Genomic DNA, 24,182 nt, shown 5'->3' with positions numbered 1-24,182 from the left:
TATGGGAATCTGAAGTCATAGAGCCCAACTTCCTTCTCTGACAGATAAAGAAGCTGAGGACTGGAGAAGGGACTTGATTAGGGTGGATAGTACAGGACACAAGTTGATGACTTTTGTGTGCTTTCTCCCAGCACCTTCTTTAAATTATTTAAACAGATATGTGTGTGTGTGTGTGTGTGTGTGTGTGTGTGTGTGTGTGTGTGTGTGTGTGTGTGCAATCTCAGGGACTTCATGGAAGGCACCAAGAGTTGGTCTCATAGCTTGGCAAACCCACACATGTTTTCTAACAGGTGCTAGTTGTCTTCTTGAAGACATAGTCCTGTTCACAATCAGTTTGTGTAACTTTTCCACAAACACAGCCTACACCAAAAGAGAGGGCACACTCTTTTTTCACTTTCATTTAGAGCCAAGAAGACTTGGATAAAAGGCACAGGAAGGGAGAACTGTGTGATTACTTGGGGAGATCATGCTTTCAATAACTATGTCCTGATGTTTGAAACTTGCATGGTGTGTGGGATAAAAATTCACTTAAAAAATATTGAGAGACTCCTCTGAGCAAAAAAAAAAAAAGAAGTTTATTTACTTTTCTTGAGAGAAGGGCACACTCAAACTCTCACAAAGGTAGTGAAGATGAAGGAGTTGCCCTGAATTGACGGTCAAGATTATATGACCAACTTGATCCCCTCCTCCTCCCCCCCATTCTCTCTCTCTGTTGACTCATTGGTTAGTCTTCAGAGTTACATCTATTCACAAAAATCTACCTCAACAATAAAGAAGAATGAAAGGTTTTCATAAAATATCTCAGTCAGGTGAGAACATCAAAGAAGACTTTTAATGACTTTCTATGTCTATCTAAATTAAATAATGTTTGAGTATGCAAGGTCTTCTAAGAGAAGTCTACTATCCTCCTAGTCGGTAAAAATAGTCTTATCATCAAGCAAAAGGCTTACAAGTTTCTTTGGAATGTAAGGTTTTTTTCATGGGAAGAATCTACTATCCTCCTAGTCAGTAAAAGCATTCTTATCCAAAGTTAGGAGAGTGAGCCACTTGTTTAGAATATAAGAGCCTTTAATATTTCTTAACCCTGAGAGGACTTCACTAGGAATATTAATCCTGAAATGGTTTTATTGGGAATATTCCACTCAATGGGATATAGTCCAAGGCCCTGACATCAATGTCTGCCTTGATCTGGGACCCAAATTCCAAGATCACTAGATCACTAAGAAATTGGTAGACTGTCCAGGTTTCACAGGCACACAGCAATGAGGTCAGTAAAAGAATTCTGTAGACCTTAAATTTGGTAGTCTAATAACTTCTTTATTATACTTTGGGAGCTTCCCAAATAGTGAGCTAGCTCTGGCAATGTCAATTTCATTGTCAATGAGTACCTCCTGGGAAAGAACACTACCAAGGTAAGTGAATTTGTCCACAGTACTCAAAACTTCTCCATTTACTGTAATTGATGGTTCTACATATGGATGGTGTGGTGCTAACTGATGGAGTCCCTGTGTTTTCTTGTTGTTAACTGTTAACATAAGCAGCAGAGAACTGATCCATACTTTATGGCTTCTCAGCTTCAGAGGCTGCAACAAAAGATCATGAACCAACATTCCTTCCATTTTTGTCTTGACTTGTAGTCTTTTCAAGTTGAAGAATATGCTATCATTGTTGTAGCTGATCTTGGTGGCTGTGTTTATCCTCAGTGAAGGTGTCTGATAACATGACTGAAAAACAATCATCCTAAAAACATGGGAGCAAGGACACATCCTTGTTTCACACCATTGGTGACTAGGAAATCTCAAGAGCATCACCCACTATTCCAGAACCTGGGCATTCACTTCAACATGAAATTGACATACAATACTGATGAACTTCTCTGAGAAACCAAATTTTGACATAATTTTCCATAAACACTCATGACTGATGGTATCAAAAAAAAAAAAAAAAACCAACCTAAAAAGAGAAGGACTCTGGTGAAAACTATAACAGTGATAACTGTGTAGATCTCTGCTGGAATAGAATCAGCATTAGGTGCTTTGCTACTTGAAAGGAGTCTAATGACATTCAAAATCTCTTCTTTGGTTGGAACTTCAGCTAGGGACTGATTGACTTTAATTTGAGGTAAACAATCAATGGCTTCTGTACTGATTGATAATAATCTGTTAAGGACACTATGGAAGTGTTCAGCCCATCTCTTTAGGATCATGTCCCTATCATTAATCAATGTAGATCTATGAGCACTGAGTAGTTTGAGATGCACCATGATTCTTTGGCTCATAAATAGCCTTCAGGGCATCATAAAAGCATTATGGTTTATTACTATCTGCATAAAATTGAATTTCATCTGCCTTCTTACAGAGCCAAGAGTCCTGCATCTGTCTAAGTTTCACTTGTACTTTTTAGTTTTTTTTGCAAAGCAAATGGGGTTAAGTGGCTTGCCCGAGGCCACACACAGCTGGGTAATTATTAAGTGTCTGAGGCTGGATTTTAACTCAGGTACTCCTGACTCCAGGGCCGGTGTTCTATCCACTGTGCCACCTAGCTGCCCCCATACTTTACTTTTGATGTAACTAAATGCTGCCTGCTTAGAAATGAATCAACTATCCCACTGGTAAACCCTGTGGAGGCATTTTTTTATTTAGCAACTTCTGTAGTTCCCTATAATTTTCATCAAATCAGTCTTGATGTTTGCAAGTGTTCTGGCTCAGATAAGCAAATGCAGTGCTGTACACCAGATCTCTGAAAGCTGCCCACTCTTTTTCTGCTCCACTGTTGTCAACTGTGTGTTGGCTCAGTTTTTCCTCCAAGTTAGCAGCAAACTGTTCTTTCTTGGAGAGACACTCTAATCTCTTGACATTAATTCTTCTAATATACATTTTGCCTTGGGGTCGCTGCTTTGGTTGAATGTCAATATTTAGCTTGGAGAGGATGAGTCTGTGATCAGTCCAGCACTCTGCATCACACATTGCTTTCACATTCTATCAGTTTCTTCTCCTTATGATCAGATAGTTTAATAAATGCTAATGTTTGCTGCAAGGGTACATCCAGGAATTTTCATTGTGCTTAAGTAGATGGAAGTGTTTGTATTTGTGATGAGATCATGAGATGTGCAATTTTTCAGTAGTAAGTTAATATTGCTGTTGCTGTTTCCACTTCTATTCCTCCCTACCATTTCTGGTACTTTGAGTCTACTCTAGCACTAAAGTCACCCAGGATTATAAGTTTATCATCTATTGGTACACTGATGATAAGGGTCTCCATGTCTTCATAAAATTTTTCTTTGACTTCATCAGTTTTCATCATAATGGGAACATAGGCAGTGATGATGGTGGCATGGTGTTTTCCTGGAAGTGGCAATCTCATTGTCATGGGTCTGCCATTCACTCCTTTTGGTAGGCATTCAAGAATGTTGACTAGGAGGATTTTGATTGCAAAATCTACCCCAGCTTCACTACATTACTCTTCACTGTTGCCAGTCCAGAAAAACATGTATCCAGCTCCAACTTTAATAAGTTTGTCTTCATCTGCCAGCCTTTTTTCACTCAGGGCTACTATTTGTTCATGACACCTGCTTCATTCTCTTGCAACAAGAGCTGTTTGTCTTTTAGGTCTATTGGATCTTGTGTTGTCATTGAGTGTACACAGATTCCATGTATCCATGGTGAATGGAATGTTTTTTGATTTTTTTAGATTTATTTTTGGTCTCAACCACACTGTGGGATTCCTGTCTGCCATGGTAATCAGACCAGAGTTGGATAAAACACAACTTTTGTGCACTTTTTCTAGCCCCTTCCTCACATCAAAAAGTAAGCAGTGTGATCCTTACAAAGGCTGCTCAACCACCCAGAGGGCTGCCAAATCTTACTGCTATGAAAAAATGGGAAAATGACCCTATGGCCTGGGTCACTTATGTGCAGGGTTGTGACAACAGCTCCCAGTGTATCCACACTCGCTGCTTTGTCACTTACCTTTTGCCACAGGATTTTGAGGAAAGGTAAAGTGGTATGGGTGGAGTCTTTTGATGCATGTGTTAAGTGGGATTTTAGAGTTACATGAAGTCATCAGCCTCACTTTGTCTTCATAGTCAGCATGATCCAGCAAGACTACTGGTGAGAATTAGGTGGTTCAGAAGGACTTCAAAGGAGGAAAGCAGCCCTCACAACAGAGGTACTAGTCTTCCTTGAACATACCTCACACCCCAGCATACATACACAAACATACACATTTCCTTTATCCACTCCTGATCTTTCCCCTAAATAGAATACAAGCTTCTTGAGGGCAGAAACTATTGTCATTTCAATTTTTTTCATTTTTATTTTTAGATGCTTAATGGATGCATTGGATGTGAAGTCAGGAGAATAATTTTGAAGTCTTGCTTTATAAATCACTTCACTGAGCCTCAGTGTCTTTGTTTGAAAAGATGTTAATATGTCCATGATATACCCCATTTTGTTGTGGGGAAAACTTTTCTTGAAATAATCTCACACACACATAATACACATACATGAATTATATTTATATGTATATATGCATACACATATATATATATATTCATCTATACTTCCCACTTTAATCTCATACTTTCTCTACCCCCAAGTAGAAACATCCCTTATAATATTTTTTAAAAAAAGAAAAGATAATTCAATAAAACACACCAATGTATTAAAATTTTAAAAATTCCACACCCATAGTCCCCCACCTCTGGAAAAATTGTGATTATAACAATAACAATAGCTTTTTTCTATAATCTATCACTATAACATTTATATAGCCTTTTAAAGTTTGCAAAGTGTTTTGCAAATATCTCACTTTTTTCTCCTTGTAAGAGGAAAAATCAGTAATCAATACCTTGCTTTGAATTATTTTTTAATCATTTATCAACTAATCTTTTAAAAAATTAATTCTTATTTTTGTACAAATGATTTTTTATACATTACTAAAATATTCTTGTTTAAGAGTAAACATAATTCCCTGCTCCCCCCAAAAATAGACCACATGAATGATAAAATAAAGAGAAAAAATTAAAATTAAAATTAATAATGATAATGATAATAATAATAATGATGATGATAATAATCATCATGATAATAGGTGCAGCCACATGGCTAGGTAATTATTAAGTGTCTGAGGCCGAATTTGAACTCAGGTAATCCTGACTCCAGGGCTGGTGCTCTATCCATTGTGCCACCTAGCTTCCCTCAAAGGGAATATTCTTAAGAAATTGTTACTGACAACAGACAAGGCTGAGAGTTACAGTGACTTGGTAAAAGCAACTAATACTAAATTCCCTGTGTAACTGAAGTAGATATGTATAACATCTTTTCAGATGAACTTTTCTTGTTCTAACACCATCAGCCTCTTGAGTTTGTGAAGGATAAGTAACCACTTCTCCATCAATTCTCTCCCAGAATTGGTTTTCTCCCAACAGCAACTATGTGAGTAGCAAGCTGTGAGAACAGTATTCTTGGAGCCTCAGGCTTACTTAGGCTATTGGGAGGAAGAGCACATCATCCAAAGAGTTGCTTCCTTTCCTCTGGTGCAGTCTAAACAGGACAAGGGGCTCAGGACATCTTGTGGAGGTAATTATTTTTACTCTTTTCTGGAATCACATTCTAACCTAATTTTAGTCGTTTGTGATAGCTTAACACTAAAAAATCACATCACTATACTTTAGAATTATTTTCAAAAATATCTTGTATAAAGCACAGCAACAACTGCAAGCCAAGGACTTAGAGGATCCTTTTTTTTTTCTGGACCAGTGGAGGCTGAAAAGTTATTTTCTCTTGAATTCATTAAAAAAAATTTTATTATAAGAAGCCTTTACTTTCTGGATTTTGCCATCCCAAACTCTCATTCTTTTAAAAGTGAATTCACATTTTAAAATATATTATGCTTTCTACAAATAATGCATTTTATTATTAATTAAATTTATAATTGTATTTGTAAATTTATTAAAATTTATATGAAGGCTGTGATAATGTGGTGCTAAGACATATTTGAATAATATATTGAGTTGTTTGGTGTTATACCCCTATTTTTAGTAAATTAATCCTGATTTTAAATAACCAGGGTTTTTATAGTATCTAAAAAAGTTTTAGGGCTCTTCTTTCTTTTTCTTTAAAGAATATTTCATTTTCTCTCAATTACATGGAAAGATTCTCTCTTCTTAACAAGCTTTTCATTTGAGTGCTGTAGGCTTTAAAGAATACACCAAATGTTTAGCTCTAAAGTCCTATAAATTATCTTATAAACCTACAAAACACTGTTTCTATAAAATTTGATATCTAATTTCATATTCCTCTTCTATGCTATATTCTCAATTTCTTTCCCTTTATTTGCAAAGTAGAGATCTTGTGATTTGCTCTCAGAATTTACTGGAATTTAAAAGTGTCCATAAATATGATACATTTCAGGGTCTATAGAGGAGAAAAGAAAAATCATTTCCATAATTTTATTTCTACCTATTATCCCATTTCAATAATGTCAAGTATGAAATACATCAAAGATTCATTTATGGGAAATGGGACAGAAGAGATACTAGAAATTCTTTTTGTGATTACTTCTTAAATTGAAAAATATCAAAAATACTCAAAATTCACAAGTGGCTGTCCAAGAGAATAGTCATATCTTCCCAAAAGTTACTGGTCCTAGCTTTAGCAAAAGCAAGGACTCTGACAGGACAGCAGGGAGTGAAATGATCAACAAAGATCCCTTGAATGTCAGTAGTGAACATGCAGCTACCATACTGAATAATTGAACTCTCTGCTACTCTGGAAAGTAGAATTAAATGCTTCATTCATCTGCTCTTCAGAGACCTTACTCACCTGTCCATATTGGCTGGTGATCTAGGGGCAAGGGTATGAATATAGATTTCATGGAAGGCTGTTTTCCCAAGTCACATAGCAGACACAAATGCCTAATAAAATTCCTGGTCCTATATTGAGTGTGAGTTCAATGAAAATTCTATCCTTGGGTCTTGGGTCTTTTGGAACAAAAAGAGAAGAATGTTCTTCATCCACTAGTATTAAAGTCTGGGTAGCTGGACCAGTTTTCTGGTGCATTGTTAGATATGGAGCAAGGCTTTGGCTGAGTAAGCTTATGCTTGCTGTAACAATTGCAACACCTTTTTAAAATTTCCTTAAAGGTCTTAATGGCTTCTTTGTGGGTCAGTGTCTATAGGGACTTTTCATTCATTTCTAATATATCATCCTCTTTCAATCTTTCATCATCATCAGCTACTCCATTTGCATAGCTAGTTTAATCCTCACCTTCCACAGCTGGGAAACCAAAGGCCTTGCCTCTTCCTTTCATCAACTTGATGTTAGAGATAATGGAGGACCAAACTAGTCTCCAAGGGGATTCCACCTGAGTAGTGCTCAAGGACTCAGTTGACTTGTTCACAACGTGGTGTTCCTGTCTTGCCCCAAGAGAGTCAAGCTGCTGAGGAAGGGAATGTTTTGGGACCCTCAAAGAAAGCTTCCTCAATATCTCCACAGTGCAGTCATCATTTTTTTATTGTCAGCTCATTTTCTCCAACAGATTCTAGATGAGAAAGTTACCCCATCTCCTCCACAATGAGATTACCATTTTTAATTTTTGACCTGTAATTTTCTCTTTACTAAGAATCAGCTCATATGTCTTTCCTTGCTTCTCTCAATTGTTCATATTTTCCATTCCTTTTATCACTAATGTTGACTGGATAATGGTGTTGGGGGGAAATAGGGACTTAAGGATAGATGTGGGTTCATTTAATGAAGAATTTACCAATCTCTCAGCCTTGGGGAGATAATAAGGCTTATACTTTAATTCAAAGATTGCACAAACGGTTTATAATCTACCACAAAAACAGTCACAAGTTAGGTTCTTTGGAGAATCAGCAAGATAATGAGTTCCAATAGAAGTAAGAAGAGGATGGGAAAGTTTGGGGGATCACACTCCCCCAGATCAGGCTGGCTTCCCACAGAAAGACAAGCGAGCTGGGGATAAGTAATAGAGAAGGACAAAGGGGTAAAAGAGTTGGCAAGATGATGATACTCTTTCCCCTCTCCCCCCACTAGGGCTGCCTTCATGGCTAGCCACCATAAGTAGTAGAGAAAGATCAAAGGGGCAGGGGATGTTGCTTCCCCAGAATGGGTTAACCTCCAAAAGCAGAGGAGCCTAAACCTCTCATTCTTCAGAATCACAGAGAAAAAAATGAAGGTTAATTGGCCCAACTCAAAAATTCAGCAGAGAACTGCAGAATTCAAACACCCAGCAATCCAGTTAGGCTTTAAGGAATAGATTGGGTAGGCACTGGAATTTCTCCCAATGTCCTGAGGGGACAAAGACAGTGACATTCTGAATTGATGCAATCTGGAAGGGATAGTTTTCTCCCCAAAACTTTGTTCCACCTTCCACTTTATCCTTCTTTCCAGGTTCATGGTGTTAAAAATGAGCATAAAAAAGTTATTTCTTATCAAAATGATCAAATGTTCACTAGTGGAGTCAGGAAAAGAAATTTATTATATGTTCTTGCAAGAGATGGTATCTATCAAAGGATAGACACACCTTGGAAAGAGCAGGCCTACCTTTTCAATCCCTACCTATGGATGCAAGTCCTTCCCCTTTTTCTCCACTGGCTGAATAGGCCAAAGGTTACAACTCTATCCTGAATATTTAATTTATTTACCCCACATGAATCCCCTTCTTCCTTAGCAAATTAATTTTATTTTCCCTAAATCTCTTTTAAAAATTATTGAATGGTGGCTAGGTGGTGCAGTGGATAGAGTACCAGCCTTGGAGTCAGGAGTACCTGAGTTCAAATCTGACCTCAGACACTTAATAATTACCTAGCTGTGTGGCCTTGGGCAAGCCACTTAACCCCATTGCCTTGCAAAAACCTAAAAGAGAAAAGTTATCAAAAAGAACTTTGGTTTACTTTCTCTGTCAAGCATTTTTGGATTCCCTTTATTAGGATAGTTTCTTTTTATTCACAATCATTGCAAATCAATGATGCTCTTATCCTGTCAGTCTGGATTCCTTATTGTCAAGTATAAATTTGTTTTGTTTCCTCTGCTTGCACTTTAATGCACATCTTTCTTTCATCCTCCCTAGCTCATTTCTTAATGACAATGGAGAAATGAAACTTTTATCATTTATTACAATGGGGACTATCTTCCCCCAGTCCAATAATACTGCTGCTTTAGCTTTACTGTCTTCAGATTCCTTTCCTGGAGAAACTTCTATGGCTCTGCCAGTCACCAACAAAGTTAAAAGAGGGCATCAAGTAACAAAAACAAAATAAAACAAACCCTCTTAGGCTGATCCATGCTGCTAGCAGAATCATATCAACATGGCTTACTTTTAAAATTTTAAAATAATCTTGTTAGGTTCTCTCTGTCTTTATACTCCAAGAGTCATTTTCTCTTTGATTTCTCTGGAAAGATAGTTAATATGAAAAACCCTCATTTTCATCATTTGTGAAACTAACCCTATATAAAAGTTCTACTCTGGTGCCTCACTGTGGGTTCCTGAAGGTTAAACTACTAAAACCCAGTCTCTGGCAGGTTCCACTAAACCAGAAAGGCTTCAGGTACAATGGGTACAACACTCTGAGTCAGTGCTCTCATGACCTACTCTGCTAAATGTGTAGAGATTTATTACCAAATCACCAGTAGCATGGAACTTGGCAGTTAATCCTTTAGTGATGATAAGCCATGAGACAGAGGAAAATACTAGAGAGTCCTAAGGCCTGTGAGATCCCTTCCACTTCTGTCTTCAAGATAGTGTTGGAAAAGGGGGCAGGGGAGGGTCCTCTAAATAGGAGATCTTTGTCCAACATTCACTGGGGGAACTGAATCCTATTGATCTTGAGATCAGAAGGAAGCCTCTCCCATCCATCATAATTCAAATGCCTACCCTCTGTTGATTATTTCCAACTTATCCTGAGTATAGCACAGGCAGAAGAAATGCAAGGCTTGTATGCTACATTGTTAACTGACATGATGCCCAATGACTAGAGGCAGCCCCTAGTGCCACATGTGAATGACTGTGGAAGATTTGTGGGAGGGCATGGACAGGCATATCATATGAAAAAGGCATGGATTGGGTATAACTTATGAAAGGCATACTTCACAAAGAGATCAAAGATCCATTGAAAGGCTGATATCTCCAATGGTAGTGTTAATATTGTACTGCTCTGACATCACCACAAAGCAAGACTCCTGGATATCACAAACTCTCAGATTTGGAAGTAACCTGAAAGATCTTATCAGACCTACATAGGAAATCAGAATTTCTTCTACAATGTCCCTGGCAAATGGGAATTTAAGTACCATCCAGGGCAGCTCATTGCACTTTTAATATTGTTCATACTTCCTTTATCAAAAGTACAAATCTATGTAACTCTCTCCCTCTCCTGCCCCTACCACACTATTCCTCATTCTCTAAGGGCCAAGCAAAATCAAGAAATCCCTTTCCCATTTGACAGTTCATCAAACATGTAAAGAAACCCAGGGTCTTCTTTTCTACAGAAGAAACATTGCTAAATTCTTTAAAATGATCTCTTAATACCATTCTTATAAATGCTCTCATCAACCTGGACATTATATTTGTTCCAACTTGTCAATGTCCTTCCTAAGGATATGGTGTCTGGAACAAGGAAAGACACTAGTTTAAATGTGACCAAGTCAAATATAATAGGATTGAATGTTTGGCTGCCAAATTCCTATTGACCAATGGCGAGATTTCAATCCATTCAGATCGTGAGAATCTTTTTACAAGATATACCCTAGAGCCCTCATTTCATTTGTTCTGTACCTGCCCAATCAAGATTTTCTGAACACACGTGCAAGATACTATATTTACTCCTAATCTCATCTGTCTCACCAGACTTAACCTAATCACCACAGCCTGACAAGATCTTTTTTGGATCCCAATTCACTTTTCCAACATGTGCATTTGTCTTGGCTATATGTCACTTATGAATCATAAAAGCATACCATATTTGTAGTTAGTTCTCTAAGGCCCTGACTGCACAAATGCCAGATGTTGATTTAAGCTGAAACCCCTTTAACTGACTTGATAGCTCCAGCAGATGTTTTACAAAAGCTGAATGAAGTAGAACCTTCTCCCTGTCTTGCCTTCACTATAAGGAAGAGACTCTCCAAGAGGGTACATATTGGAATAGGAAGTCACCATGAAGTGGTGACCAAACAAATTGGCAGACTGGCTCCTGACCTAAGTTACAGACCTAAGCACGGCTGGTAACCTACAAAGAATAAGTTCCTCTCCCTGTAGAATTCCTACAGAGAGTAATTTACTTAGATATGTCTCTCTACGCAATCTCAGTAGAATGCCCACCCCACCTTGATCTACTAAATATGACTGTTGTTCATTAGGATAAATTGCCATATTCTTTATGAAATCTTCCCTGATCACCCCAGCTAGCAATGGTCAACCCTCTCCCAACTGCTGTCTCTTTTTAATCATATGACACTTCTTGACTTGTAGTGTGGTTATACATTTCAATAAGTTCATTTTTTCTTTGTTTTTATATTTCTTTTTATACCCTTGCACCTCCCACATAGGAATTTTTTTTAAAGAAGAGAGAATAAAATCAGTAAAACTGACAAATAAAGAAAAAAAAACTGACCATATATGTAGTATTCCATAGCTCTAATCCCTATTCCTCCCATTCTAAAAGAGCAGTAGGAGGAGTCTTTTTGAATGCATTTCCATTGTCCTTTATACTTGAAACTCCTTGAGGGCAGGGAATACATCACATGCATGTTTGCTCCCACCTTTCTCTAGCACTTAGTACTGTAGCACTGTAGTAGCTCAATCAGTAGTGGTTGTCTAAACACATAAATGCCACATGAGCAGACTATGAAAATAAGCAAGTTTATGCATTGGAGACATCTTCAATTTGGAATGTTCCCTTCAAAAGAATATGTCATGAATGGCTCCTTAATCTTAAGCAGCATGACAATCAAATTTCTTTGTGAATGTTGAAAATTTGTTTATTTATAAAATTATTTATAAATTTTTATATAAATCTATAAAAATTAAATTTCATTAAATATTGGATTTTGAAATGAAATTATCATTTTAGAAATAAAATTATAATTTACTGATTAAATTTAAAAAATTTACTAAAATTTACATGAAGACTGTGACAATGTGGTGCTAAAACAGATTTGAATAATGTATTTGGTTGATCAGTGCTGAGCATTTATTTTTTTTGTTTTTGTTTTTTTTAGGTTTTTGCAAGGCAAATGGGGTTAAGTGGCTTGCCCAAGGCCACACAGCTAGGTAATTATTAAGTGTCTGATACTGGATTTGAACCCAGGTACTCCTGAGTCCAGGGCCAGTGCTTTATCCACTATGCCACCTAGCTGCCCCAAAGCATTTATTTTTAATATATAATCCTGGTTGTAGATAACCAGGGTTTTTATGATAACTAAAAGTTCCAGGTCATCAATTATACGTAAAGTTGGTCACTTCTTAACAAACTTATCATTTCTCCAATTCTATTGCCTTATACAGATCAACCAAATGTTTAGCTCTGAAATCCTTTAAGTTATCCTATAAAGCAGCAAGACACTGCTATTTAAAAGTTCAATCTCTGGTTTCCCATTTCTCTTCTATACCATATCCTAAATCTCCCTTCATTTGTTGTTTTGGGATTTTTTTTAGGTTTTTGCAAGGCAAATGGGGTTAAGTGGCTTGCCCAAGGCCACACAGCTAGGTAATTAATTATTAAGTGTCTGAGGCTGGATTTGAACTCAGGTACTCCTGACTCCAGGGCCGGTGCTCTATCCACTGTGCCACATAGCGGCCCCTGTCTCCCTTCATTTGTAAAGAGAAGATCTTATGATTAGTTATCATATAGCTCAATGGGATTTAAAAGTGTCAATAAATATGACATATTTCCAGACCTATAGAAAAGTACATTGTAGGCACTTTGTTTCTACCTGTACCATTTTAAATGTATCCTACATAAAACGCTTGAAAGACTCATTTATGGGAAAATTTCTGAGAACAGATACTAGAAACTCTCTTTGTGATTCCTTTTTAAACTAATAAGGTTGGGTTGGATTCCCAGAGGGGAGGCTTCATGTTGGCAGAGGTGGTCCAGGGGGATAGAGCAGCAGTCCTGGAGGAACAAGGACACATGACACTTACTAGCTGGGTGACCTGATTACCTCAAATCCAGGGCTACCTCCCTTTGATGGCTATTAGATCCAATTGGCTCCAGAGGAGACTTAGGTAACCTGGCACAGCACATCCTCACTTAGATTCATCTCATGTGCTTGTCATGGCATCATCTCATTGTTGTCATTGTTTTCTTTGAAAACAAAGGATGAGGCTGCAGTCTTCTCTGACCTGTGGCCCAGCCAAAGCTATTTGGCTGTTCTTTTATCTATGTCTCTGACTCTGTCTCAGTCTCTGTCTCTGTCTCTCTTTCTCTCTGTCTCGATCTCTGTCTCTCTCTGCCTCTCTGTCTCTCTACCTCTGTCTCTGTCTCTCTCTGCCTCTCTGTCTCTCTACCTCTGTCTCTTTCTCTGTCTCTCTCTCTCTCTCCCTATCCCTTCCCATTGTAACTTCTTTTAATAATTTTTTGTTTTATTTCCACCCTTGCTTTCCCGAGTCTGAATAATGATTCCTCATAGGCAGAACAGAACTCAAGTAGCCAGTGGCTACACTACCTCCAGGTTTAGTGTTCTATCCACTGTGCCACCAAGTTGTCTCTGAAGTTCTGATTGCCACCAGTCGGAAGAAAAAGCCTCAGAGTTGGGGAGACTTCCAAAAGGAAAAGTAGCCTGGAGTATATTCTAAATTTACTAGGAAACCCTACCAGCTGGTTGCCTTAGAAGGAATGAATTTCCATCAATTACTCTTGTTGGCAGCTATTCTAAGATGATACATATTGCCTGGAATCTTTGAGAAGGCCCAAGGAGGCATTTAAGTTCACCAGAGTAACAGTAAAACTGCAACTTTGACTTGAATTTCACCTGTCTCTAAGAGCATAGGTCTCTGTCTCCTACTCCTAACATTATTAAATGAAGAGACATTTATGAAACATGTATTTCTATGTCCAACAATGATCTAAGAACCACAAAGTTATAAAGAAGAATAAGATGCTCTGTCTCTTTTCAGAGTTTATAGTCTTACCAGAAAAACAACATGTGCATGTGCAAATCTATAAAACAATACAAAATAGCAAGGGATCGAAGCATGTTGGGACAGAAAGAATCATGAGAATTCAGACAAAGAGAATAATGCTGCTTAAGGAGTTGGAGAAGGCTTCCAGAAGGTTTCCTGAAGATCTGAGTACAACTGATTCTTGAAGTAGGAGATGAAATTTGAAAGAGAAAAAGGACTTAATAGATTCTCAGAGATGGAAGAAAGTTCAAATCCCATCTAGTCCAACACCAGACAGGAAAAACCCTTTAAAAAGGGTCACCCAGTCACTTCTGGAAGACCTATAAGAGGAAGGGATGATGTTTGTCTTCAAAAAAGATCATAACATCAGGGAGGTAAGACCCTGACAAGCAAGTAAATTGGATTTCAAGGAGGGGGTGCTGTACTAAGTCATTGGTCTCACTTCCTCCTCCAGATATATCTGGGTCCAGTGGCCAAATATGAAACAAGATGACTACAGATGACCTTGTATGCAAAGCCATCAGGGTTAAGTAACTTGCCCAAGATCACACAGCTCATAAGTGTCAAGTATCTGAGTTCAAATTTGAACTCAGGTCCTCCTGACTCCAGGAATGGTGCCCTATCCACTGAACTGAGTCAGCTAGGGGAAAGGAGTAGCACTGATAAGCTTGATGATGAAGATGATTGATTGAGAATCCATTTTGGCAATTCAATTCCTGCCTCTTTCAGTTTTTGGTTTCTTCTCTATCCATCTCCTTTGATCATGAAAAATGAATTTTTTGACAAGGGAGATTCTAAAGGTGGGTAAAAGTAGGTGAGACAAAGGTGCTATGCAATAGAGTTAAACAACAATAAATCTCCCCTCCTAAGCAGAATAGGGAAGCTGCTACCTAATGAGATCATACCCATTTAGGAATAGATCTAATCATTATTAAATTTTGTTTTGTTTTTTTCCCTACAAACAAGCTTTATTTTGATTCTTACAACTTCTGCTCAATGTTCCTGATCTGTCTTATTGTTACCATTCAGAATAAATGTAATTCCTTGTTGCAGGTCTGAATCACTGCAGCCCACTTAGCTTTGATACATTATCACGAGAATACATCTGGATTTGTTCACTGGGTATGAACAAAGCTTGTGATATTGTTTCTTGGTTTTCTGGTCCTTAGATTTTACAAATAGTTCTCATAGGAGATTAATCAGTCCCTCAGCCAATCCAAACAAACTTTCTAGGTAGTTTTTCCAGACTTTGTTCACATCTTATCACCTAATAGTATCACCTAATAGGGCTCAGAGGGATTTGATTCCATTTTTACATTTGGGGAAAAAACCACCATTACTCTCCTACATCTTCTCTTCTTCATGTTAAAACATTGGTTGAAACAATCTTCTTAATACATGACCTTGAAACACAAAAAAAAAGAAAACAAAGGATGAACATCAACACTTCTTAAATTGAAGCATCACTTCAAAATTCACAAGTGACTGCCCAATAGAGTACCAAAAGTTACCCTTCCTAGTTCAGACAATTACAAGGACTCTGACAGAATAGTAGGGAGTAAAATGATTAGCAACAATCTCCTGAATGTCAGAGGTGACTAGGAAGCTGGCCTACCTGAGGGATGGGAGTAACTGGGCTCTATGCTTTTTCTGGTGATTCAAATGAAGTACTTTAGTCATCTGCTCTTCAGAAATCTGAAAGGGAGTAGAAAGCAGAATTTGGAGGATGGGGGGGTCGTTTTGTTTTTTTTACTCAAAACAAGAGGCTGGAATTGGAGAATAAAACATATTCCTGCAGAATAAAGCAAACCCATGACAGAGTCAAACCTCACAATCATTCTTCATCTGAATGACTTGGTGAAAAACACAAGAGGTAAATAGATAAGAGCAAATACACAGAAGGCTTCACAAAATCCTTCCTTTGAATTTGGAATTTTAGAAAACCATTTCAAAATGACTCTCCTTCCAACCTGCTACTGAATGAACTTGGTTCTGATTACAGCTATAAAACTCTTAAGATTGCCCTTCAGTGACCTTCTTTTCATTTTCTTAGCTGGTTCTGCTTATAGAATGGATTTAGGAAGAATTCATTCTACAAGGAATTTATATAGTTTTTGCTGTTCAAAGACTCCACTGAGTGGAAACCTACTGTAAGTGGTATATTCCATCTAGAGATAGCATTAATCCTTAGATAGTTTTCCTTTAAATTGAATCTAAATTGACAATTCTACACATTTACTCTAATTCTTATTTACTCTGAGACCAAGCAAAATAAATCTTGATTTCTAAATGAGTGGTCTTCAAACTCTTGAAGGCCCCATTTCCTTCTATGATGGCACATCAAGATCCCTTCATCATCTTTTATATTTCTGATTTATAGGATTCCTTGAGATCAAGGATTATTTAATTTTTCATTTTTTGCCTCGACTCTTCAACATCAAGAAGAATGAATGTCACGTAGTAGGGGCTTAATCAATGCTTGCTCATTGATTGATTCTGGACACCCTAAAGACTCCTCATGTTTTATATGTAAGTAATGAAAGTGATAATACTTTGAAGAAAAATCCAGAGGTGGGCTTTAATCTTTAAATATATGGATTTAGAGGGTGGCTAGGTGGCATAGTGGATAAAGCACTGGCCTTGGAGTCAGGAGTACCTGGGTTCAAATCCGGTCTCAGACACTTAATAATTACCTAGCTATGTGGCCCTGGGCAAGCCACTTAACCCCATTTGCCTTGCAAAAACCTTTAAAAAAAAAGAGTAAATATATGGATTTAAATAGGATTGAGTATGCAGTATAATCTCTGAAGAAAAAAATTATAATCACAATTTGTCTTACACTTGATATATTTTCTTAATTTAAAAAAATATATTTAAAGCACTGGAGTTAAGTGTGCCTTGCCCAAGGTCACACAGCTAGGCAATTATGTGTCTGAGGCCAGATTTGAACTCAGGTCCTCCTGACTCCAGGGCCACTGTACCACCTAGCTACCTGACTCTATTTTTTAAAGTATTCTCCCTCAGTATACAAGCCCTTCATGAAGACAAATCTAATTTTAAATGAAAGAGCAGAAAAAATAACAGCTTTTGAAACACTTGACTAGTTTTCTCCTTGATTTGGTTTGTCATGATTCGAGACATTCAACATTTTCAAGTATGAATCATTTTTTTGGATATAAAATAAAGAAAATCAATAATCCTGTTGATTTCTTTAAACATATGGACTATTTCATATAGTTGCCATGCTGAAAGACCTGACCATTTGCCTTTCATTCCAGACCATTTTACTTCACATAAAATAAAAATAGCCCCAGGAACAAGTCCAGCACCTCAGCCACTCTGGCCCCAGATAATGTGATTAATTTTAGAATGCAAGAAAAGAAAATCACAATAGTATTTGTCTTGGAAAAACATGAAAATTGTTGAGGCCCATATGTTTAATTACAGACTGAATTATTGTGCTGAAAATATATGAAAATATATCACACAAAAAACCTCCAGAACTTTGACCATTACCAAAGTCCAGGATAGTGTTACAGCTAAGTGTCATATTGACATCCCAGGGAGATGAAACCCCTGAAAATAAATTCATATTCCTGAAATATACTATGACTTTTCCTGAGATAACTTTGACTTGTGAGATATTCCACCACCACCCACCATGAGAATTGTCATATTAGGATTGGAAATATGAACAGACATGCATTTCTTAGTAATTAATCAACCTTTGTGTGTTCAAAGTCATTTATAAAAATTGAAATGCCTTTTAGCTATTTCATGTTATCGGCAAATTCCACTATGTTGTTAGACTAGCTGAGTTTCAAAATTGGTCAATATCCTCATGGACAGGATTGTGAAGTCCAACCTACATTGAAGAGCTTCTGTGGCTTCACAGCACTGAGAACTTTTAAATTTTTTGCTGAAAAGTGCGATAGGCAAATCATCTTGGTGGGGGGAAGCTAGGTGGTGCCATCAATAGAGTGCTGGAACTGGAGTTAGGAAGAATCATCTTCCTAGGTTCAAAACCAGCCTTAGTTATTCTGTGTGACCCTGGGCAAGTCACTTAAACCTGTTGGCTTCAGTTTCCTCAGCTGTGTACAATGAGTTGGAGAAGGAATTGGCAGACCACGCCCGTGTCTTTCATGACTGAAAAATGACTGAACAAAAACAACTTTTTGGTCAGGAAAAATAAAGCTTATTTATGAAGGGTAATGATAGAATTATGTTGGTTAGGGCTGGGTTGAAAGCTGAGGCTCTTGAAAAAGATGAGTTAGTTTTGATATTGCTCATCTCTTCAATGAAATAACTGAGGAAGAGAAACAAAAAAGTATAAGAAGATTAGATTGCCCAAAGATGAATCAGATGAAAAAGGAAAAATTTGATTATCAAAAGAAAAAATAGCAGATATCTACAGACTTAATATATGCTATGACAGTTTTATGAAAGAAAATGTAATTTCATTGACACCATTTATAATCTTTTGAATAATTCCTATATATATTACTAGGTTTTATATATATATATATAAAATAATCCCCAAAAATCTTTTTTTTTGAATCCAAATTTCTAATTGGTTCCCATTCATGAATGAACTGCAGGCCCTGAGAACTTAAAAAATATGTATGTTAGCCTAATTCTGTTTCATCTTTATTAAGGTCAAACCCTTAGAGGTTAGAGGTTGACAGTTTTTTTATGCTGGTTACTGTGGGGCCCCCAAGAGATAATTTACCTGGAATCACAGCTTTGCAAAGGTGGTGAGTCTGCTACTTTCTAACTTCCTGCCCTAACTCAGACTTCCAAGGTTTGGTTGGGTTCTCACTTTTCTAGGCTTACTTGAAAGACAGAAGCTGAGCTCACAGTGGATTGGCTTTTTCAGGTTAGAATATCCATTCTTGGTTTGTTTTTGTATTGGTAATAAGTCAGTCAGAATCTGATTAGAGGTTGGGCAGACAAAACTGTTACTTTTTTATATGTCCAAACATTATCACTCAGATGACCAGTGTTAGTGTCCATTGACTAAAGACAGTCATAAATTTTGCTAGCCCCGTTGGGGCTCTCTCTTTTTTTTTTTTTTAAAGGTTTTTGCAAGGCAAATGGGGTTAAGTGGCTTGCCCAAGGACACACAGCTAGGTAATTATTAAGTGTCTGAGACCGGATTTGAACTCAGGAACTCCTGACTCCAAGGCCAGTGCTCTATCCACTGTGCCACCTAGCTGCCCTGGGACTCTCTTGATAAATCTAAATTGGATTATTTTAAGACTTTTTTCTTTTAGGTTTTTGCAAGGCAAATGGGGTTAAATGGCTTGCCCAAGGCCACACAGCTAGGTAATAAGTGTCTGAGGTCGGATTTGAACTCAAGTATTCCTGACTCCAGGGCCAGTGCTCTATCTACTGCGCTACCTAGCTGCCCCTAAATTGGACTATTTTAAAACAAAATTAATTATAAAAACTAAAAAAACATCTAAATAGGTATGGGAGTATTTTTACCATTGGTATTCTGAAATGCTAGAATGGGAATGTAGGGCTGTTCTCATAAAGCTTCTAAAGCTTCCTCACCTGAGCATTCCTTCAATTCTCTTCCCTTCTTCAGAGCTGGCTGTTTTTAAACAGTTGACATCTCCTCTAAATCCATCTCTCATGGGACCTCAAACTAGACATATGTTCCTAAAGCAAGAAATCTGAATATAATATTACCCTCAGAGGACCACAACTTCTCCACAACTTTAGAGGAACTTTAAGGAAGATCTTCCTTAAAGATCTGCAGAATCCAGTCCTCATTTGCCCTCCTTGTCCCTCATGTAGGAGAGGTGTCTGATAACAGGGGGACCACCAACATCAGTACAGGATCCTTGCAAATTCCCCATTCCTCTCTTTCAGTGTAACGGTAGTCTATTCATGATGGGGGTTTCTAACAAGCTTCTCTCAGCTTTTTGAACTTTTTTGTCTTCCCTGTTATCCTGAGGCAGGACCATTTTCAGTATACCTTCTTATCTCTAAGCCCCCTGCCATCTCTGTTGTTCCTCTTAGCTGTGCTTAGATTCACCCTCACCAATTTTCAACTGAATCATTGCTCCTCTACCCAGCTACCTACAGCAACTCCTGTTTCTTCTGCCTCAGCTGTGCCAACCAAACCAGAGGTAAAATTGTAGAGAATCCTCTGGGTTTGGGAAAGTAAATTTCTAGTAAGACTAATGTCTTTTTTTTTTTAAACAACAGTGTGTACTCTTTGGGATATGGCTGAAATGGAAAGTAGGGTAGTCTAAGTTTGAAAGATTAAGAAAGAGAAATAAAGGATGGTTTAAGCATGTTGAGAGGGTGTGAGAAAGTTTTGAGTTTGAGCAGAAATATTGAGAATGAGAATTGGTAGTTTTAGGGCAGCTGGGATAGAGCACCAGCCCTGGAGTCATGAGAACTTGAGTTCGGAGGCAGTCTCAGACAATAATTGCCTAGTTGTGTGACCTTGCCTTAAATAAATAAAAAAAAAGAGAAGTGGTAGTTTTATTTCAGCTGAATCCCATCAAAATCCCAAGGGAATCAATCTGTAATCAGCTTTGATCTAGGAAAATAAAATTAGATCATCTGGTTAATCATGTATACCCAAACTTTCAGGAAAAATCTGTAGGAAGCTTTTCAATTATTATATGAAAATTCTCGAATTTTTTTAAACTGTTCAATTGTTATTTTAATTCAACTCTTTAAGTAACTTATCCTGTGAAAGCTTTTGCAGGTTTGGCCAAGGAAGTTGTCACCTCCAGTCAGTAGTAAATCAACTCCTTAGATCTCTGTTTGGGATGAAAGCATTTGATAACAACTTTATATGTATTTCACCTCAGGTCTTTAAAAAAAAGGAGAAAGGGGGCGGCTAGGTGGCGCAGTGGATAAAGCACCGGCCTTGGAGTCAGGAGTACCTGGGTTCAAATCTGGTCTCAGACACTTAATAATTACCTAGCTGTGTGGCCTTGGGCAATCCACTTAACCCCGTTTGCCTTGCAAAAACCTAAAAAAAAAAAAAAGAAATGAGAGCTGTTGTAAGGAAGGCTCTCACATATAAAAAAAGGAGAGAGAAGAATATATTAGAAATTAAGTTTTAATAAATCCAAATTTAGGTTGATTTAAACCAAAATTCATTCCTAAAATAAGAATAGGGTCACCAGACACTTGTGATTTGGTATTAAGAAATTTATTAGCTATATGGCACCAAGAAAGTTCTATCTACTTCAGTTTACTATTCTGTAAGGGGAAAAATAGGTACCATGTTCCTGGTTCACATGACTGTAAAGTGCCCAGCATAAAGCAAATGCTACATGAATTCAACTTGTTTTATTATCTCTGGAATTAGATGTAAATGCTTCTTATTTGAAAAATTTACATGGGCTGATTTTCTGTGCAAAGTGACCTGGGAGTACATTTAGTTAAATTCAGGTCATTTTTGGTATTTTTATGTTCCTTGATTTTCTTACAATTGCTTACCAAATTTCGAAATATATCAGCTTTGATTACAAGGGCAATTTTTTTTTATAATATAGACATTGTGAGATTAAAAATTATACTGCCGAAAACAAAAGAAGTGAATGAATGGGTTAAGAATCTTAAGAAACTGTTAGGTCATTCTTGCTGACTATGTTCTGTAATATTCTAAAGGATTGTAATCTAAATTTTGCCTATAATAAAAGGAAATTCACTAACAGTTATATATAATGATTGTGAAAATTATGAGATTGTTAACTGAGTTACTTGAAGTTATTGTTTTGATTAAAAGCATTTAAAGAGAAAATTTGACAATTATACAAACAAAAAGAAAAATATTGTAATACTTTGATATGTATAAACAAAAGAAAAAATATATTGAATACATTTTAAAGCCCTGGTAAACTTTATTGTCAAAGGTTAATTTAATTATGTTCTGTCTAGCTTAGAAAAATTGATCCCTCTCTATTGTAAATACCTTTTAACTAAAAGAAGGTAGTACTTAGAAGCTTTATGGTTATTGGGAATTTATTGTGTTTTTAAGATTTTGAGGATTTATTTATGATACTTGAAAATAATTTACACCAACTCAGGCTTGATAAATTCCAACTTTAAAGATTTGTTTTTACTTTATTTTTTTTAAATTTAAGGCAATGAGGTTAAGTGACTTGCCCAAGGCCACATAGCTAGGGAATTGTCACATGTTGGAGGCTGGATTTGAACTTAGCTCCTCCTGACTACAGGGCCAGTGCTCTATCCTCCTAGTAGCCCTTTTGCTTTAATTTTGAATAAGAAAGAGATATTTATTATTTTACAAATTCCCAACTAATTTGCTTCAAGAAGGTTAATCCATTAACATCAGTATAAATTTATTGCTATTCTTAAGAAAGGGAAATACTTTTTAAAAGAAATGTTTTAAATTAAATTTTTAAAAGTTTAAATTAAAAAACTTTTGTAAAAGTATTTTTGATTTCTAGAAGGCCTCTAAATTTTCATCTGTTAAGCAAAATTTATTACAATAATAATTTGATATTGCTAAGCTGTGATTGAGACTCTGGGACTTTGAATATTCTTTTGGAATTTAATTCCTAGGTTTATTGTTTCCTTGCACTGTCTCTAAATGGGCATTTAAAAAGAAATATTAGTAGGTAGCCACTCAGAAGCAATATTTGAGAGCTAAAGCTTGTGAATATCTGTCCCTGGGAATAAAGAAGGGAGGTTATCTTGGGAAAAATTGAACATTCCCATACAAGAAACCTGTATACCTCATTAATCATGTTTCTGATTATAGGACTCATAGCAAAATTTCTATTATGAAATCATTAGGAAAAAATGGAAGTTTGCCATTACAATATTGAATCTATTGTCAATTAAGTTGATACTAAAGCATCTAAATTACTATAATAAACTCAAGTGGGAGAAATCTTGCTGTTTTGATTTGAAGTTGTCATTCTATCATCTAATTTGGAGTTATATTCATGCTTGAATTTATCACATATTTAAGATTTAATTCCTGAAGAATCACATTTTTCAGAATGATAGGAGCATAATTAGAGGTAAATAAGCTTGTGAAACAAAGATGTAAATCTATTAAGATGTATTTTTTTTTTTGCAAGGCAATAGGGTTAAGTGGCTTGCTCAAAGTCACACAGCTAGGTAATTATGAAGTGTCTGAGGTCCAATTTGAACTCAGGTCCTCCTGACTCCAGGGCCAGAGCTCTATCCACTGCACCATCTAGCTGCCCCCAAGTCATAAGATTAAAATAAAATATCTCTTTTGCTTTTGTTCAAATGATCAGGATTTTAATACAGAAATCTCGTTAGCAAAGAATAGTAATTAATGAACTATTTTGTATAAACTTAATTGGAAATCTGATTTTTTGTATATTCAGTTGTTTCTCTGCAGTTAGAACATGTGTAGAAATGTATGGAAAGAGTAATATAAAGATATTCTCATTGTTTAAAGGGAGTCTGAGAGTAGAAGTTTATATCTCTTTGAACATGGTTAATAATTGAACATATTTTACTGTGGACAATGTTTCATAACATCTATTCTCTATATGTAATTTGGGATTATTGTATTTAAACATCCAGAGATTTTTGTTGTTTGTTATTGGGCATTACATTAAAATAATTTGTTTAATATTGACAAGATGTGATTTTTCTATGATAATTTCTTGCTGTTAGTCCTGTGAGATAATAGTCATTACTTGATCCCTATATTGAATTCATCTGAGGTTCTGATTATGAAAAATTGCCATCAGGACTTTCTGGGACTGTTAATTGATACTATTCTGAGTTTGACTCCAGGTATGGTTATCAAGGAAAGCTACTGAGGCAAGGATTCATAATGCTATCAACCCTCTTGGGTTTTATACATGCATCCACTACAAGTGGTGTTCTCATGGGAAAGACTGGGAGAAGGACAATCAGCATGATCTGAGGTAGGATTCTCCTAACTCATTTTCCCTAACATGGCATTTACAAATATCCAACTTGACTGACTTCAAGTTTGGCTCAATGTAATTGTTCATTGATATGCCTTGCCTGAAACTGGTATCAGAATAAAC

The 24,182-nt window shown here is 36.7% G+C and overlaps 1 long non-coding RNA gene across 1 annotated transcript; it reads left to right on the top strand.

Moving 5' to 3' along the window:
- The first annotated feature begins 2,616 nt into the window (after window positions 1–2,616).
- On the top strand, window positions 2,617–22,383 carry LOC141497313 (uncharacterized). Its single transcript, XR_012471286.1, has 4 exons — window positions 2,617–3,994; window positions 4,085–4,167; window positions 5,409–5,579; window positions 16,526–22,383. It is a non-coding gene; the product is annotated as an uncharacterized LOC141497313 (long non-coding RNA).
- The last annotated feature ends 1,799 nt before the right edge of the window (window positions 22,384–24,182 follow it).

The sequence above is a fragment of the Macrotis lagotis genome, chromosome X (genome assembly GCF_037893015.1).
Source record: "Macrotis lagotis isolate mMagLag1 chromosome X, bilby.v1.9.chrom.fasta, whole genome shotgun sequence".
Lineage (NCBI taxonomy): Eukaryota > Metazoa > Chordata > Mammalia > Peramelemorphia > Peramelidae > Macrotis > Macrotis lagotis.
The sequence above is the reverse complement of the archived record's forward strand: the minus strand, read 5'-3'. Positions and strand labels throughout refer to the sequence as shown.